General features: G+C 47.3%; 2 pseudogenes across 1 annotated transcript; both read left to right on the forward strand.

Annotated features, from left to right (window-relative positions):
• The first annotated feature begins 2,274 nt into the window (after positions 1-2,274).
• LOC116543996 lies at positions 2,275-6,265 on the forward strand (annotated as a pseudogene). The gene is made up of 3 exons (XR_004265777.1): positions 2,275-2,483; positions 2,919-3,928; positions 4,189-6,265. The product of XR_004265777.1 is annotated as an importin subunit beta-1-like (transcript).
• A 1,889-nt stretch (positions 6,266-8,154) lies between these two features.
• LOC116543994 lies at positions 8,155-9,101 on the forward strand (annotated as a pseudogene).
• Positions 9,102-10,791: the final 1,690 nt, after the last annotated feature.

The following is a 10,791-nucleotide window of genomic DNA, read 5'->3' on the forward strand; positions in this document are numbered from 1 at the left end:
TCCTTCCTTCCTTCCTTCCTTCCTTCCTTCCTTCCTTCCTTCCTTCCGTATTTTCTTCTTTCCCTTTTCCTTTCTCCAAGTTCCCAGTGATAGATAGGAAAAGCTTGTTTATAATACAAATAGCACAAACATCTGAACTCCAACTCCAGAGCTCTCTCCATGGTGCTGAATTGTCCTTAAACACTAAGACAGAGAGAGACAGGAAGATAGAGAAAACAACGGGTTTCTCTGTGGAAAAAAGGAACTGTTTAGAGCAAATTCGAGGCCAGGGCCTGGAGTGAACTGCGTCTCATATGGCCGGGCAGGGTGGGGAATAATTGAAATGAGAGGTGGACAAATCTGACCGGACGGAGAGATATCGCTCAGAGCAAGGTTGAACTCTGTCGCTGTGCTGCACTGCTGTAATTTCAAACCCAGAGGGGGCTGGTCTTAATGTTAAACTGGGAAAACCACCTGTCAGGACATTTTCTAAGGTGGCAAGGGCTTCTCACAGATACCTTCTGCCTTCTCTCCAGAATAAATAACCTGTGTCAACAAATGGCCTGTCTCAGGGGTAACAGGAGTTGTGGTATTGGTGGTGTGTGTGTGTGTGTGTGTGTGTGTGTGTGTGTGTGTGTGTGTGTGTTTTGAGATGAGATCTTGCTCTTGTCACCTAGCCTGGAGTGCATTGGTACGGTCTCGGCTCACTGCAACCTCCACTTCCCAGGTTCAAGTGATTCTCCTGCCTCAGCCTCCGAGTAGCTGGGACTACAGATGCCTGCCCCCATGCCCAGCTATTTTTGTATTTTTAGTAGAGACAGGGTTTCACTATGTGGACCAGGCTGGTCTTGAACTCCTGACCTCAGGTGATCCGCCCACCTCAGCCTTCCAAAGTGCTGGAACTATAGACAAGAGCCACCGTGCCGGCCAGGGTATTCTTGATGAATCCCTTTGCTGCCTTTGATCAGACTCCTTGGCTTAAATCCCAGCTCCAGTTGGGAGGTAGACTCTAGAAGGTAGGTACCACCTGTGAGACACTGCACTTGCCTCTGTCCCAAGAAAGATCAGCATCGGCCCAACAGAGTTTGAGCCCCACAAATGGCCAGCCATTTCTGTAGAACAGGACAGAATGGGGTGTCGGGAGTAATGCAGTCTCCTGTGTTAGGGTGTTGACATCATTGACATTCTTTGTCTTGTGTTACCCATTTGAGAGGCTCTCAGTGTGACTTTGGGCAAATTCCTCCTGTTAATGGTTCAGTTCCCTGTCCCTTCCCCATATGCAAGTACTAGGATGATTCAGGTTGTTGTCCGTGTCATCGGAGGCAGGAAACAACAATTAAACACCGCAGTGCATCAGGAGGGCTTTGTTAGGGAGACGGGATGATGACCGGGACTTGGCCTTGCAGGATGCATTAACAAGTTATGCAGACAGCGTGGCCCTGCATAGGCAAGAGTCCAGAAGAACAAGACTCCAAATACACTTTCCAGAACTACCTGTCCCTGCCACAGCCAAAGACATTTTCCTTCATGAATCATCCCTCCATTGTCCAGGCACCTGTGGGACACCATAACTGCTGCCATGTGTGATGGGGGGAAGCCAGATAAATGGCCCTGGGATTTCAGTTTCCCTTTTTCCCCTGGAAAACCTACTCCCCCCACCCCCCACATTCACACTGTGCACACACTAAGGTCATTCATTTTTCTGGTATCATTTACTACCAACATCTTCCCAGATGCTCAGGCCAAGAACCTTGGAATCATCCTTCCACCTTCTCTTTCTCTCACACCTCGAGCCCCACAATACATCCAGAGTCCTATAAACATTTGGATCCAGAATCCAAATAATTATTAAATGAAAGGATGAATGGATGGAATCTTTCTTGAATAGTTGTGGTGACACTAATACCTAAAGTCTTAGAAACACGATTCTTCTCTTTATCACATATGATGTCATTTACGAAGCCTCGATAACAACATGTCCAGGTTCGTTAAGAGGCAATGTAGTGTCGCCCTCGCCCCCTCCTGAGCGCCGCCTCTCACCCGCAGCCGCCCTTCCTTCTTCCTCCCTCGGCCTCCCGAGCACCCGGGCGCTCGGAGCTGCCCCCAGGGTCCCCCCCCCCGCCCCCCCCCCGCCCGCACCCCCCCCGGAGGGAGGAAGGAAGGGAAGAGGAGAGGAAGAGACGCCCGAGCGGCTACCCAGAAAGAGCCGGTGAATGGGCTTGTGGTGACCCCAGCCCCGCACCCCACCCTCCCTTCCCACCCGACCCCCAACCCCCATCCCCAGTTCGAGCTGCCGCCACCTCCCCCATGGAGCTAATCACCATCCTCGAGAAGACCGTGTCTCCCGATGGGCTGGAGCTGGAAGCGGGGCAGAAGTTCCTGGAGCGTGAGGCTGGCCGTGGAGAGCCTGCCCACTTTCCTTGTGGAACTGTCCAGAGTGCTAGCAAATCCAGGAAACAGGTTGCCAGAGTTGCAGCTGGTCTGCAAATCAAGAACTCCTTGACACCTAAAGAACCCAAATGCCCATCGACAATAGACTGGACAGGGAGAATGTGGCACATATACACCATGGAATATTATGCAGCCATCAAAAACGATGAGTTTGTGTCCTTTGTAGGGACATGGATGAACCTGGAAACCATCATTCTCAGCAAACTGACACCAGAGCAGAAAATCAAACACCGCATGTTCTCACTCATAGGTGGGTGTTGAACAATGACAACACATGGACACAGGGAGGGGAGCACTACACACTGGGGTCTGTTGGGGGGAAATAGGGGAGGGACAGCCGGGGAATGGGGAGTTAGAGAGAGATAGCATGGGGTGAAATGCCAGATATAGGTGAAGGGGAGGAAGGCAGCAAATCACACTGCCATGTGTGTACCTATGCAACAACCTTGCATGTTCTTCACATGTACCACAAAACCTAAAATGCAATAAAAAAAAGATCCGGATATCAAGGCACAGTACCAGCAGAGGTGGCTTGCTATTGATGCTAATGCTCAAGGAGAAGTCAAGAACTATGTTTTGCAGACATTGGGCACAGAAACTTGCCGGCCTAGTTCTGCCTCACAGTGTGTGGCTGGTATTGCTTGTGCAGAGATCCCAGTAAACCAGTGGCCAGAACTCATTCCTCAGCTGGTGGCCAATGTCACAAACCCCAACAGCACAGAGCACATGAAGGAGTCGACATTGGAAGCTATTGGTTATATTTGTCAAGACATAGACCCAGAGCAGCTACAAGATAAATCCAATGAGATTTTGACTGCCATAATCCAGGGGATGAGGAAAGAAGAGCCTAGTAATAATGTGAATCTAGCTGCTACTAATGCACTCCTGAACTCATTGGAGTTCACCAAAGCAAACTTAGATAAAGAGTCTGAAAGGCACTTTATCATGCAAGTGGTCTGTGAAGGCACACAGTGTCCAGATACGAGAACATGAGTGGCTGCTTTCCAGAATCTGGTGAAGATAATGTTCTTGTATTATCAGTACATGGAGACATATATGGGCCCTGCTCTTTCTGCAATCACAATTGAAACAATGAAAAGTGACATTGATGAAGTGACCCTACAAGGGATAGAATTCTGGTCCAAGGTCTGTGATGAGGAAATGGATTTGGCCATGGAGGCTTCAGAGGCAGCAGAACAAGGACGGCCCCCTGAGCACACCAGCAAGTTTTATGCCAAGGGAGCACTACAGCATCTGATTCCAATCCTCACACAGACACTAACTAAACAGGAAGAAAATGATGATGATGATGACTGGAACCCCTGCAAAGCAGCAGGGGTGTGCCTCATGCTTTTGGCTACCTGCTGTGAAGATGACATTGTCCCACATGTCCTCCCTTTCATTAAAGAACACATCGAGAACCCAGATTGGTGATACCGGGATGCAGCAGTGATTTTTGGTTGTATCTTGGAAGGACCAGAGCCCAGTCAGCTCAAACTACTACAGGTATTGATTGACTTACCACCTATGCAACTTACGACCATTCGACTTTACGACCAAAATCGCTAGCCATAACTGCTCCGCGTCTGGCAGCGCGAACATTGCCCAGCTGGGCGTACGACAGTGCGGACCAGCTTCCGGCAGCACTACCATCTCTGCGTGCACCATTTCAACTGTACATATAGCCTACTCAACTTACGACCAAATCGTGTTACGACTGGCCCGCGGTCCCAACCGTGGTCGTAAGTCGAGCACTAGCTGTAGTTATACAGGCCATGCCCACCCTAATAGAATTAATGAAAGACTCCAGTGTAGTTGTTCAAGATACAGCTGCATGGACCATGGGCAGAATTCGTGAGCTGCTCCCTGAAGCTGCCATCAATGATGTCTACTTGGCTCCCCTGCTGCAGTGTCTGATTGAGGGCCTCAGTACTGAACCCAGAGTGGCTTCAAATGTGTGCTGGGCTTTCTCAAGTCTGGCTGAAGCTCCTTATGAAGCTGCAGATGTTGCTGATGATCAGGAAGAACCAGCTACTTACTGTTTATCTTCTTCATTTGAACTCAGTTCAGAAGCTCTAGAGACTACAGACAGACCTGATGGACACCAGAACAACCTGAGGAGTTCTGCATATGAATCTCTGATGGAAATTGTGAAAAACAGTGCCAAGGATTGTTACCCTGCCGTCCAGAAAACGACTTTGGTCATCATGGAGTGACTGCAGCAGGTGCTTCAGATGGAGTCACATTTACTCTGCACAACTGTTTAGAATGTTCTTCAGAAAGTGCAACATCAAGATGCATTACAGATCTCTGATGTGGTCATGGCCTCCCTGCTAAGGATGTTCCAAAGCACAGTTGGGTCTGAGTGAGTACAAGAAGATGCCCTGATGGCAGTTAGCACTGCCATCAGTGGAAGTGTTGGGAGGTGAATTCCTCAAGTACGTGGAGGCTTTTAAACCCTTCCTGGGCATTGGATTAAAAAATTATGCTGAGTACCAGGTTTGTTTGCCAGCTATGGGCTTAGTGGGAGACTTATGCTGTGCCCTGCAATCCAACATCATACCTTTCTGTGACGAGGTGATGCAGCTGCTTCTGGAAAATTTGGGGAATGAGAACGTCCACAGGTCTGTGAAGCCGCAGATTCTGTCAGTGTTTGGTGATACTGCCCTTGCTATTGGTGGAGAGTTTAAAAAATACTTAGAGGTTGTATTGAATACTCTTCAGCAGGCCTCCCAAGCCCAGGTGGACAAGTCAGACTATGACATGGTGGATTATCTGAATGAGCTAAGGGAAAGCTGCTTAGAAGCCTATACTGGAATTGTCCAGGGATTGAAGGGGGATCAGGAAAACGTACACCTGGATGTGATGCTGGTACAACCCAGAGTAGAATTTATTCTGTCTTTCATTGACTATATTGCTGGAGATGAGGATCATACAGATGGAGTGGTAGCTTGTGCTGCTGGACTAATGGGGGATTCATGTACACCATTTGGAAAGGATGTACTGAAATTAGTAGAAGCTAGGCCAGTGATTCATGAATTGTTAACTGAAGGGCGGAGATCAAAGACTAACAAAGCAAAAACCTTGCTACATGGGCAACAAAAGAACTGAGGAAACTGAAGAACCAAGCTTGATCTGTCACCCTTGGGATGATAACCTGAGGACCCCCACTGGAAATCTCCAATCTCTTGAAAAACCTGGAAGTGAGAAGTGTGCACGGATGCTGAATGTTTGGGAATGAGAGGATGAGTGAGTGAGGCTTGAAAACACACCACATTGAAAATCCTGCCACAGCAGCAGCCGCAGCCACCAACAGCAGCTAATTAAACACTGACATCGTAGAAAACCATAACATCGGCCATCTTGGAAAAGAGAAAACAATGGAGTTACTTATAAGAAAAAAAAAAAAGGAAGGAAGAAAAAGAAAGCTATCTCTTCACAGGAGAGGCTAGAAGTAGCTTTTCTGTCTTTTGGCCGGTGCCGGGTGGAATGACTGGTTTGGGAGAGGAGGAGGGACTGGGTTCAGCTGTGGTGCTTTTTTTTAAAGGCAGCCTAGCCTTTGCTACTGAGGAGAAAGATGGAGCCTGGGTCTCAAGCCCACCTTCGCTGTACCTTTGCCACATGGTACTGTATGCTTGCCGGCTAGAAGAAGGGTGAGGGATTTTTTACAGTCTGAGAACGAGTGTGTGTGAGTGAGGCGGCATCCACATTCTCAACTTCAAGTCACTGCAGTTTCTTTTTCCCAGAAAACAAGGGGTTAGAAGTTGCATTTCATAAAAACTAACCGAAGTTCTGTCTACTGATGCAGCACAAGAGACGTAAAAAGAAAAAAAAAAGCCGTGCGCGGTGGCTCGCGCCTGTAATCCCAGCACTTTGGGAGGCCGAGGCGGGTGGATCACAAGGTCAAGAGATCAAGACCATCCTGGTCAACGCGGTGAAACCCCGTCTCTACTAAAAATACAAAAAATTAGCTGGGCATGGTGGCGCGTGCCTGTAATCCCAGCTACTCAGGAGGCTGAGGAAGGAGAATTGCCTGAACACAGGAGGTGGAGGTTGCGGTGAGCCGAGATCGTACCATTGCACTCCAGCCTGGGTAACGAGTGAAACTCCGTCTCAAAAAAAAAAAAAAAAAAAAAAAAAAAAAAAAGAAAAAGAAAAACAAAAAGAGGAAAGACGCTCTTTAGGTTTTGTTTTGTTTTGTTTTTTAATTATTATTACTACTCCAGGGAAAACACTGACGAATGGTCAGAGCTCCTAACCTGATCTTTTCATCAAGGCGCCTTTCCTAACACGGTTCAACTGTGAATGTAGAAGTTGGGGGGGCGGGGAGAAAAAGAAAACTCTGGCGTTAGAGGATATAGAAAAATAAAAGTACAATTGTTACAAATAAAGAACGCAGACTTCAATAACAAAATAAGTCACAACCCAAACAAACCAAAATTTAAATGATCAGAATTGGCAGCACAAAGAAAACACCCTCTCTTGACTTGTATTGTGGCAGTCTGAACGCCCCCAGAAAATTGTGCCAAAGAGTTTAGAAAAACAAATACACAATGAAAGTAAACACACACACAAAAGAGCAAACTTCAGGTAACTATTTTGGAGTGCAAACAGGATAAATTTAATGTTCAAACAGTCTGATAAAATAACCGTTTGGAAACTGAAAAAAAAAAAAAAAAAAGAAGCAATGTAGTGTCAAGGGGTGGGCTTGGGAGTCAGAGTCCTGGGTTTGAGACCCAGCTCAGTCAAGAATATGACCTTGGGTTCCTTAGTTAACTTTATAATTCTCAATGCCTTGATTACATAGAGGTAATGGTAGTTACTCCACAGATTTTTGTGAGAATTAAATGAGAAAATAAATATGATGTACTAATGAACATCATATACACAATACTTGTAGTACACACTTCAAAAATGTTGCATCTTAAATTGCCTTCGCATCTTCAATTTTTAGCTTCTGTGTATTTGCTCCCTGCACCCCTCTTTCCTCCATCTCTTTCGTTTCTGTGGGGATTTCATGGGATCTCGCCCTCCTGTTCTTCCTTATGCTGCTACTCTCCCTACATGGTGCTTTCTAGAGCCTCATATGTTTACTTAGTCATTGTTCTAGTCAGAGAGTCTCTGTACACTGGTGTGACCTGAATAGCTGCTAAAATATGCAAACGTCACTTTGGGAGGCCAAGGTGGGTGGATCACCTAAGGTCAAGTGTTCGAGACCAGCCTGGCCAACATGATGAAACCCCAACTCTAATAAAAATTTTTAAAAATTAGCTGAGTGTGGTGGCACACATCTGTAACCCCAGTTACTCGGGAGGCTGAGGAAGGAGAATCGCTTGAATCCTGGAGGTGGAGGATGCAGTGAGCCAAGATCACCCCACTGCACTCCAGCGTGGTGATGAGTGAAATTCTGTTTCAAAAACAAAAACTCAAACATTTCCATACCATGTTGGTAAGTGACCACTGTCCCGAATCCTCAGAAAATTTCCCTCTGCCCCAGCCCCTTCTTTGGAATATCCTGGTTCTTTCCCTGAATCCATAACTAAAGGGTTACTGTCTGACCTCCAGGAGCCTGGCCAAGTTCTAGGCTGGTGTCTGTTCCAATTGGCAGGTGTCCATGCTCTCTCACACCAGCATTCTGTAGACATGGATCTGCGCCTTCTATGTGTCATTCTCTCCTTCTTGACAGATTCACACTGTTTCCACTACAGCTCTCCGCAGTGGCCTATGGAGCCAGGTGCTTGGGGGAATGAGACAGCCATCACTGGAGCTCATCCTTCTTGGCCTGACAGGGAACATAAGATTACAGCCCATCCTTTTTGATGTCTTCCTCTTTGCCTACACAGTCACAGTTGGGGGCAACCTCAGCATCCTGGCTGCCATCTTTGTGGAGCCCGAACTCTGTACTCCCATGTATTACTTCCTGGGGAACCTGTCTCTGCTGGACATCAGGTGCATCACAGTCACTGTTCCTCCGATGCTGGCATGTCTCCTGGCCCACCAATGCAGAGTTCCCTATGCTGCCTGCATTTCACACCTCTTCTTTTTCCACCTCCTGGCTGGGGTAGACTGTCACCTCTTGACAGCCACGGCCTATGATCACTACCTGGCCATCTGTTGACCTCTCACCTACAGCACTCGTATGAGCCGTGAAGTCCAGGGTGCCCTGGTGGGCATTTGCTGCACCATCTCCTTCATCAATGCTCTGACTCACACAGTGGCTGTGTCTGTGCTTGACTTCTGTGGCCCTAATGTGGTCAACCACTTCTACTGTGACCTCCCACCTCTTTTCCAGCCCTCCTGCTCCAGCATCCACCTCAATGGGCAGCTGCTTTTTGTGGGGGCCACCTTCATGGGAGTGATCCTCAGGATCCTTATCTCAATGTCCTATGCCTGTGTCTCAGCTGCAGTGTTACGAATCTACTCAGCTGAGGGGAAGAAGAAGGCTTTCTCCACGTGTGGCTCCCACCTCACTGTGGTCTGTATCTGACGGAACTGGCTTCTTCAGTTACATGTACCTGGGCTCAGTCTTAGCCTCAGACAAGGATAGGGGGATTGGGATCCTCAACACTATCCTCAGTCCCATGCTGAACCCAGCCATTTGCAGCCTCCGGAATGCTGACATGCAGGGCTCCCTGAAAAGGGTGCTGACAGGGAAGAGGCCCCCAGCATGAGAAGATGGGGTGGGTGTCAAAATGCAACCTCCCTCCTTGAGCATCCCCCGACTTTCTTATGTTGAAGGACTAGGTGTGGGCAGAAAACATCTTCAGGGTTGGGTCATGAGATGGTAGGAAAATAGACAGCATTGGTTAGGGTAGAGTGTGGTCCGCCTTGGATTGAGGAGAAAGGCTAAAGCTTAGGTGAGAGAGTGTCTAAGTCACTAATACAAAGTGAATTGAAGACAGGAGAAAATTATGATGTGGGTCAGGTAGTGAGAGATGAACGATTTTGTATTTTTTTTTAATTTAATGATGTTCGATCGAAACATATTTAAAATGTTGATAAAAATGAAATGTCTAGTCTCCTTTTTAGAAAAACTCTATTTGTATTTGAGTGGGGGTGTGTGGTTTTAAAAAGGTTCTACTTTAAGAAACAAGTCTAGTATTGTAAAGTTAAATTTGGGCTTGACACATGCTGGGAGCAGAGTGTTGGTACCTGTCGGAGCACCCTGCAAACATCTTCAGAGCAACGCTAGCAAACCCCTGTTCCCAAAACCGGTGGCCCCTTTCTGCTACTTATTAGCAGGGACAACACAGGTACATGGCAGTGCATGAGCCGATTCTGACAACAACCCCACCGGCAACGTACGAATGTATCATTATATGTTCCCTGAGAAGAAGCATTAATAACTATTTATTTATTTATTTATTTTTGAGATGGAGTTTTGCTCTGTTGCCCAGGCTGGAGTGCAGTGGCATGATCTTGGCTCACTGCAGCCTCAACCTCCTGGGTTCAGGTGTTTCTCCTGTCTCAGCCTGCTGAGTAGCTGGGATTACAGGCCCCTGCCACCACGCCTGGCTAATTTTTGTATTTTTAGCGAAGACGGGGTTTCACCATTGGCCAGGCTAGTCTTGAACTTCTGATCACATGTGGTCCACCCACCTCGGCCTCCCAAAGTGCTGGGATTACAGGCGTGAGCCACCGCTTCTGGCTGTAAGTTTTATTTTCAATGGCAGAATACACTGATTTATGTTGGACATTCTGTTCAATATGTGCAGATAATTAGTAAAGGTGAGGAGACTGATAAGAAGGGAAACTAGAGGGGAACATCATTTGCAATTTATCAATGAGTAAGTACTGGAACCTGAGATTTTAACAATGGAGTGAAACTATGGCACTCTAGAGAGAAATGATGTCAATTTCATGTGCTGTAGTACCCATTTCTAGAACTTATTCTGTGAATCCTTCAGGCGCCTCCTGGTCAAGGAGTTGGAAGTCGAAGACGGACCTTGCCGACATGCTTATTAATCATTTGAGGAGGGCAGTAGGGAACCCTTAAGGGGCCTGAGATTATTTCAGCACACAGAGGCATCCACAGTCATTCTCCACATCCGGCCAGCCGCGGGTCCCACTGAGCATCATGCTGGACTCTCTCATACCACTGTCCTCTAACAGATAGCTGCCTCCATCCAACAGTTTCTGAGCCCTGGGCTCCTCCCTAACTCAGTGCTGTCTACGCCGCCCCATTAATCCCCTGGTCCAATGTCTGTGCCATGTCATTTCATCTGCCAAAGGCTCCCCAGTCTTTCTACATCAAATCTAGACCATTTTCAGGTATGCAAGGTCTTCTGTCATCCCTTCCTGGCTTCTCCACTCAATCTTCATCTTTTTTTTTTTATTTTTTTTGAGATGGAGTTTCACTCT

The sequence above is a fragment of the Sapajus apella genome, unplaced genomic scaffold (assembly GCF_009761245.1).
Source record: "Sapajus apella isolate SASKATOON/1434 unplaced genomic scaffold, GSC_monkey_1.0 scaffold202, whole genome shotgun sequence".
Taxonomy (NCBI): Eukaryota; Metazoa; Chordata; class Mammalia; order Primates; family Cebidae; genus Sapajus; species Sapajus apella.